We start from the raw sequence: 6,392 nt of genomic DNA on the forward strand, positions 1-6,392 counted from the left end.
ACAACAGAAGGTCACGGGGCTACCAAGATACACCTGGCTCGAATGGTACTCCTCAGTGAGGCTGAGAAAGATTTATCTCGATACCTGTTCTGTTTTATGGGAGTCGAGCCCCATTCTGTACAAATACGATGCTCTAAAGCATGCAGTGGGTCCTGCACGTAATAACAAAGGTCGATGCTGTAAATCCAGATGGATGCTCGCCGTTAGAGCATTTTTACGGTTGCTTATTTCACACATCATCTGTCTAAATGAGCATCCTTAACCTGCCGCCGTGCTCAGTCCCACAGAAAACTGTCTCTCAGGTGACAAGATGAGGACTGTGCGAGGCTCAGAGGTGGTAGAAGTACAGAGAAAAAAAAAAGACGCCGGTAAAAATAGAAGTACGAGTTGAGTTTCTTTACTCAAGTACAACTGAAACAGTTCAGGCTCTGAAATGTACTCAAAGTATAAAAGTAAAAAGTCGTCCTCTAAAGGACATTTCTGCTGACAGTTTCTGTGCAAAGCAAACTGAACCTCACCTTTTCTCTGTCTCCTGCTTTGTCTGTTTCATCTTATGTGTTTTGTGTTGTTTGTCTTTTTTGTCTGTTATGTCTTTTTTATATTTATTGTGTTATTTAATAGTTTAGTTTCATCTTGTTACGTCTCTTTTGTCTCGTCATGTCTTTGTCTTGTTACATCTTTTCTTTTGTTACATATTTTACATGTTTTTTTGTCTTGTCTTTTTAGTATTATGTAGCTTTTTGTCTCGTTATATCTTTTTTTGTCATTACATCATTTTTATCTTATGTCATTTGTTTGTTTTGTTGCATCTTTTTTCATCTTATTATGTCTTTTATATCATTTTTCGTTTTATCTTTCTTGCCTCATTTCACATTGTTACATCTTTTACAATGTTTTTTTTATCTTGTTACATCTTTGTCACTTCAACAAGATGATCATCATCTTGTTTCCAGTTTTTTATCTTATGACCTCTTGTGTCATCTTTTGTCCTGTTACATCACGGATACACCAAAAAAAAAAAATTCCTTGTCTTTTCCATGTGTTATTGTTAGGTTGATGATTGTTGTTGATGTTGGGAAACTTAAAATAATCAATAATTCCCCTCAAATGTCTTAAACTAAAGTAACAGGTCTTTTTTGAAACTGTAAAAAGTAGAAAGTACAGATATTTTTGTTAAAAGTAGGGAGTAAAAGTAAAAGGTTGACTGAAAAATAAATATTCAAGTAAAGTAGAGACGCCTGAAGACTCTACTGGAGTACAGTTAAGTTTCTGGATTTAGGTTTTTCCCTCCCTGGAGAGGCTCGACATGGGTTTTCTTCCTCTCAGCCTGACTTCACCAGGGGCAGCATGTAAGAAACAGATCAACCCTGAGTAAAACAACTTGTCTCTTGTCCAACACCGTCCCATTTGGAACCTTGCTGGGAAAAGGCTCCGGGATGCTGCCGACCAACAAAGACAGCTCCGATAAGATAATTAGGTCTATGTAAATGTGGATGATTAGTACTTAGAGATGGGCGATTTGTCTCCTTGCCTGTTTTCTTAAACATTGTGTCTGCATTAGCTTATCTTAATTAACATGTGATGATACCTCCTAATCCTCCAATTACTGGAGGAACATCTTCTGGAGCATCTGCCGGTCGCTCATTACACAGGTAAGACTCAGTAATACAATTAAAAGCAGCTTAACATTTTGTAGATTATGTTACGACTGCCACACGCCTCTGACAAAGTCATTTAAAGTAGACGAGGAGGATACTAAATGGTTTGACGCGCTGCACAGAAAATGGTTGTAATTAAAGAAAAAATATGAAACATTTTCCTAAAAAAACAAACAATGAACAGACTGGTATAAACATAATTCCTTTCAATCATCACTCATGACCCACTAGAAGTGTGTGATGGTGGCTGCATCTGCAAAGAATCTGCCCTCTGCCTGAATTATTTCATCTCCTCATTATTTTGCTGTGCTCAGGATGCTTTTTCCAACCCAAAATGCCAGTACTTCACATCCTAGTGTCTTTCTGGTGCATTTATGAACAGCTTGGGCAAATCCTACTGAGTCTACCTTTAAGAACAGGTTGGGACAAAAAAGATTTTGGCAGGATAATCTTTCTAAAATCACGTCTGTGAAAAAGGTGAGGGAAAAATGTTTTGCCAGATAAAAAAAAAAAAGTTTTTCTTTTGGCTGCCGATTTCTGGGCAGATTAAAATACATTTGAAGCCAAAAGAAAGACATGACAGTAAAATCAGATAATTGTCTAACACATATTATATGTACAATAAACAGAACTCGCTCTGCACAGCCGGTATCAGGGATCAGGTGCTGCTCGGTCACAGGAACATCTCAGGGAAAAACACGTTTCGCCCGCGACTTCTTCAGGTTCGCTCAACAGAATCACATGAGCACTCACAGGTGTGAGAAATATTCATGGATCACGCGGCGAATTATCACAGTCATTTCATTTCTTTTGTGTCCAACTTTTTTCTTCAACATTTTTCAAAAGAATAATTTTCCGATTCATCCAAAGAGCATAATAATTTCCACAAAATGACATTAATCAGTACCTTGACACGACTGACTAATCTTAAAAAATAAACGACAGGTCCTATGTCTGTCCCTCTACACTGCCAGGTGGACAGGGGGACTGACAGTGGACCTAGTGGCTCATGTCTCCCTATGGGTCCAAATTAATGACAACAAATTTAAGGGAAGCAGCCGACCCGCGGTTTTTCTCCTTGTAGTGTCTAGCAATGGCATAATCCATGTTCCCATTTCTAACGGCAGCCGTATGCGCAGCAGTTCTCAGTCTGAGATGACGCTTTATTTGGCCGACATACATAAAACCCCAAGGGCATTTCAGAATATAAAAGACATGAGTCATGTCTTGAATGTTCAAAATGTTTAAAAGAAACATGGAATAAAAGAATTCATTAATTGCCTCTCATGTCATTTATATTCTGCAATGCCCTTGTGGTTTAATGTATGTCGGCCAAACAAAGTGTCGTCTCAAACAGAGTTGCGGAGCATATGGTTGCCGTTAGAAACAGGAACATGGATTGCGCCACTGCTAGACGCTACGGGGGAAAAACTCTGGGTCGGCTGCTTCCCTTAAATTTGTTGGCATTGAAAAAGTACAACCCAGTCCAAGAAGGGAGGCATTTTGAATCCATGAATTGAACAAATACAGAGTTTGAGTAATTATTTGTGATTTAAATATTAATTTATATATCCCTCCTCGGGTTATTTGGACCCACAGGGAGACATGAGCCCATAGGTCCACTGTCAGTCCCCCTGTCCACCCAGCAGTTGTTATCCTTGTAACTCTTTATGAATCTTTCTATTTTTTGTGATTAATGTAATTTTGTGCAAATTATTATGCTCTTTGGGTGAACTGGAAAATTACATTTTTTTTGAAAAATGTCGAAGGAAAAAATAAAATGTATATTCATCCTGTTGAGCGAACCTGAAGAAGGGTGAAGGTAACTATTTTACTGATAGAAATTTAGAATCAAACTTAAATCTTTACTGTTCAGTATTTCTAATGTAATGTTTCAGTGCTGAGTTTTTCAGATCGTACAAACCTTTTTTAAAAAAACATTTTGGAATCAGAGTAGTTGCAGACCTTTTTCACTGCAGCCATTTTGACATGAAACCGTCGGGGTAAACACAGGTGTTACTGATGATACTAAGGCTGTGTTGTGTAGCTGAGGCTTTCCAGTGAGTCAACATGCAAAATAACAGCACCCTGACTGTTCGACCTGAATGAAATACAACCTCAGTTAGTATCATTGGTAACACCTGTGTTTACAATACTAGTTCATGTCAAAATGGCTGCTGTGGAAAAAGGTCCAATTGTCAGGAAGTAATAAACAACATCATGCTACCCCACAACTATGCTAACAGCTCAATGAGAAAATTCAAGTTCAAGAGTTGTGGCATGTTTACGATGCCTTTCCTGGATTACGTTACTCGCTCACTCATGTGCTAAAATGTCAGCCTTGGTGGTGTCTATACGCTGACTGCCATACCTGACCCTAACTAGAGCTACAACAAACCATTATTTTTATTATTTATTAAACCGGCACTTATTTTCACAATTAAGAGTTTAATAATATTAATTATAATGGATTCATCTATGAAGTTTATACAATGTAAATTTCCCAGAGTCCAGACTGACGTCTTTTGCGGTCCACAAGCCAAAGACAAAGAAGAATTAAAGCTTTTACCGTCATAAATGACAAAGAAAGCAGTAAATCCTCCCATTTAAAAAGCTACTGTTTTAACACTTTTGCTTGAAAAATAAACAATTAAAAATAGCAGTTGATTTTCTTTTGATCGACTCATCGTTGCAGCTCTACCTCGTGCCACTAGAATGGTTTTAAAACATTCTTTAAAACTCAGAACTTTGCATCACTCTGGCTCATAGAACAAGCTAAAAAAAGTCAGCAGGTATAAATGTATGCAGGAGGTGTTCTCTCTGTTGTTTGCTTAAATCCTGGCCAATAAATTAAGTTAAAATATTGGGTGGCCAGTCCCCAAACCATATATCTCAGTGTTATTGCCTCGCAATTCTGCCTCCATAACCACTTCGATGTGTCAGAAATTCCTCTCAACATGAGAAACAAGCCGCCACACTAGAATTATGACCCGGAGGCATTGTGTTGGTTTCAAACATCAAGCTGTCTGCTCAGTCACGCCTATATGGGCTCTCTGACCAAATTAAAGAGGAAATGGCCCTCTCCGAGCCTCATGACTGGGAGGGCTTAGCATTAAAAAATGATCTGTGATGACGTGTTGATTTCAATCTGTGTCTGATGAAACTAAAAAGAAATATGCTGCCTTCCCCAATGGGAATGCAAAATGAGGCTTTACACCTCTGTGTTTGCAGCTTTTTTCTTCCCCCAAACAGCCTGCCTTAGGGTGTGTTTTTTGTAATATAAATAATTTAAGCACTCTACTTTGAGTTTCCCTCCGGGTCAACAAACCATAACCCTAATCATGAAAGCATCCTGGCTGGCAGGCTTTAAAGGCACAATCCGTGATTCACATGTAAACAACAGGGTCCCCCTGCCGCTGCCTGGATCTCAAATTCAGGACATGTTATCACGCAAAGTTATTAATGTTTTCTGATGCTTTAAATAGTTGTTTACATCAGTAATATTTGTGAACACAGAAGTAAACTTTTAGATTTGTACGTTTAGAATAAGATAGGGTACTAATTTTTCACTAAAATGTATAACACCTGACTGCATAACCTGTGACAGCACTGGTTTGCAAGAGCCGAAAATACAAAATATGCATAATAAAAGTGAAGGATAGAGCTTGGTGACGCTTTCCATTAAGGTTATGTCTATATTATGAATTATAAGCACATTCCTGTTATTCATTATAATGGCTTTATAAGGCTTCATAAATGTTTATAATCATATATTACAAGGGGTGGACATAATGTATTATAGGTTCAGCACTCATAATGCTTTATAACTCCATGCCTAAGTGACAACAGTGTTTGACAGAAAAATCTGGGTCCTGTGTTACACAACACATTATAACTACCATAACTAGCCAGTTATAAAGACACATAGAGAACTGCCGTAACATATCATTACAGATTATAAATTCAAATTCTTCTTTTTGAAATGTAATAATGACTTATAAAGATCAATAATACACTATTGCCTGACTGTGTGAGCTTTAAGTGAACTGTATAAAGGTTAATAAGTAATTCTATGATGTTTATAAGACATTATTCTATGTCAGAGACTTATAATTTATAATCCGTTATGACACATGAGAGCAGTTATTTCACTAGTGATATTACTACATCACATTAAATCAGACTGCGATATAAACACCCAGTTATGTTTCATGATAGAACTGTAGAGAGGGTTGACAAATTAACAGAAAATACGACAAAGTTTCATGTTTCATAATGTGTCACCTGACTCTTAAGTAGACTTGGCATCATTAACAACCTGGCTGAACCAACAGCCAAGTTATTTTATTTCTTCATCTAAAAAGCAAACTATTCAGTCAGGCAGTGATTTATTATGAAGGTAATGTAATTATAATTTCAAGCAGTTTTCATGCACTTTACATGTTTTCAAGGATTCCCTGCAAAGGCTGCATTGCAGTAAATCGATGTCATTTTATGAACTGTTCTAGCTGTTCTATTATTTGCCCTTACTCACTTATTCATCAGTCTCATTGTGCTAATATTTTGTTCAACCGTCATCCCTACAATACTGCTGATTGAGGATAATTGATTGATGCGTTTGGTCAAATTATTGTTCACATCGCTCAGCTCTATTTGAGAATTTATGCTACTTTGAGAAAATGTGTATATCAAGTTGCATATTTTAAATCACTGAATGGCCTAAAAATATCAAGA

Source organism: Lutjanus erythropterus, chromosome 10 (genome assembly GCF_056507025.1).
Source record: "Lutjanus erythropterus isolate fLutEry1 chromosome 10, fLutEry1.hap2, whole genome shotgun sequence".
NCBI lineage: Eukaryota > Metazoa > Chordata > Actinopteri > Lutjaniformes > Lutjanidae > Lutjanus > Lutjanus erythropterus.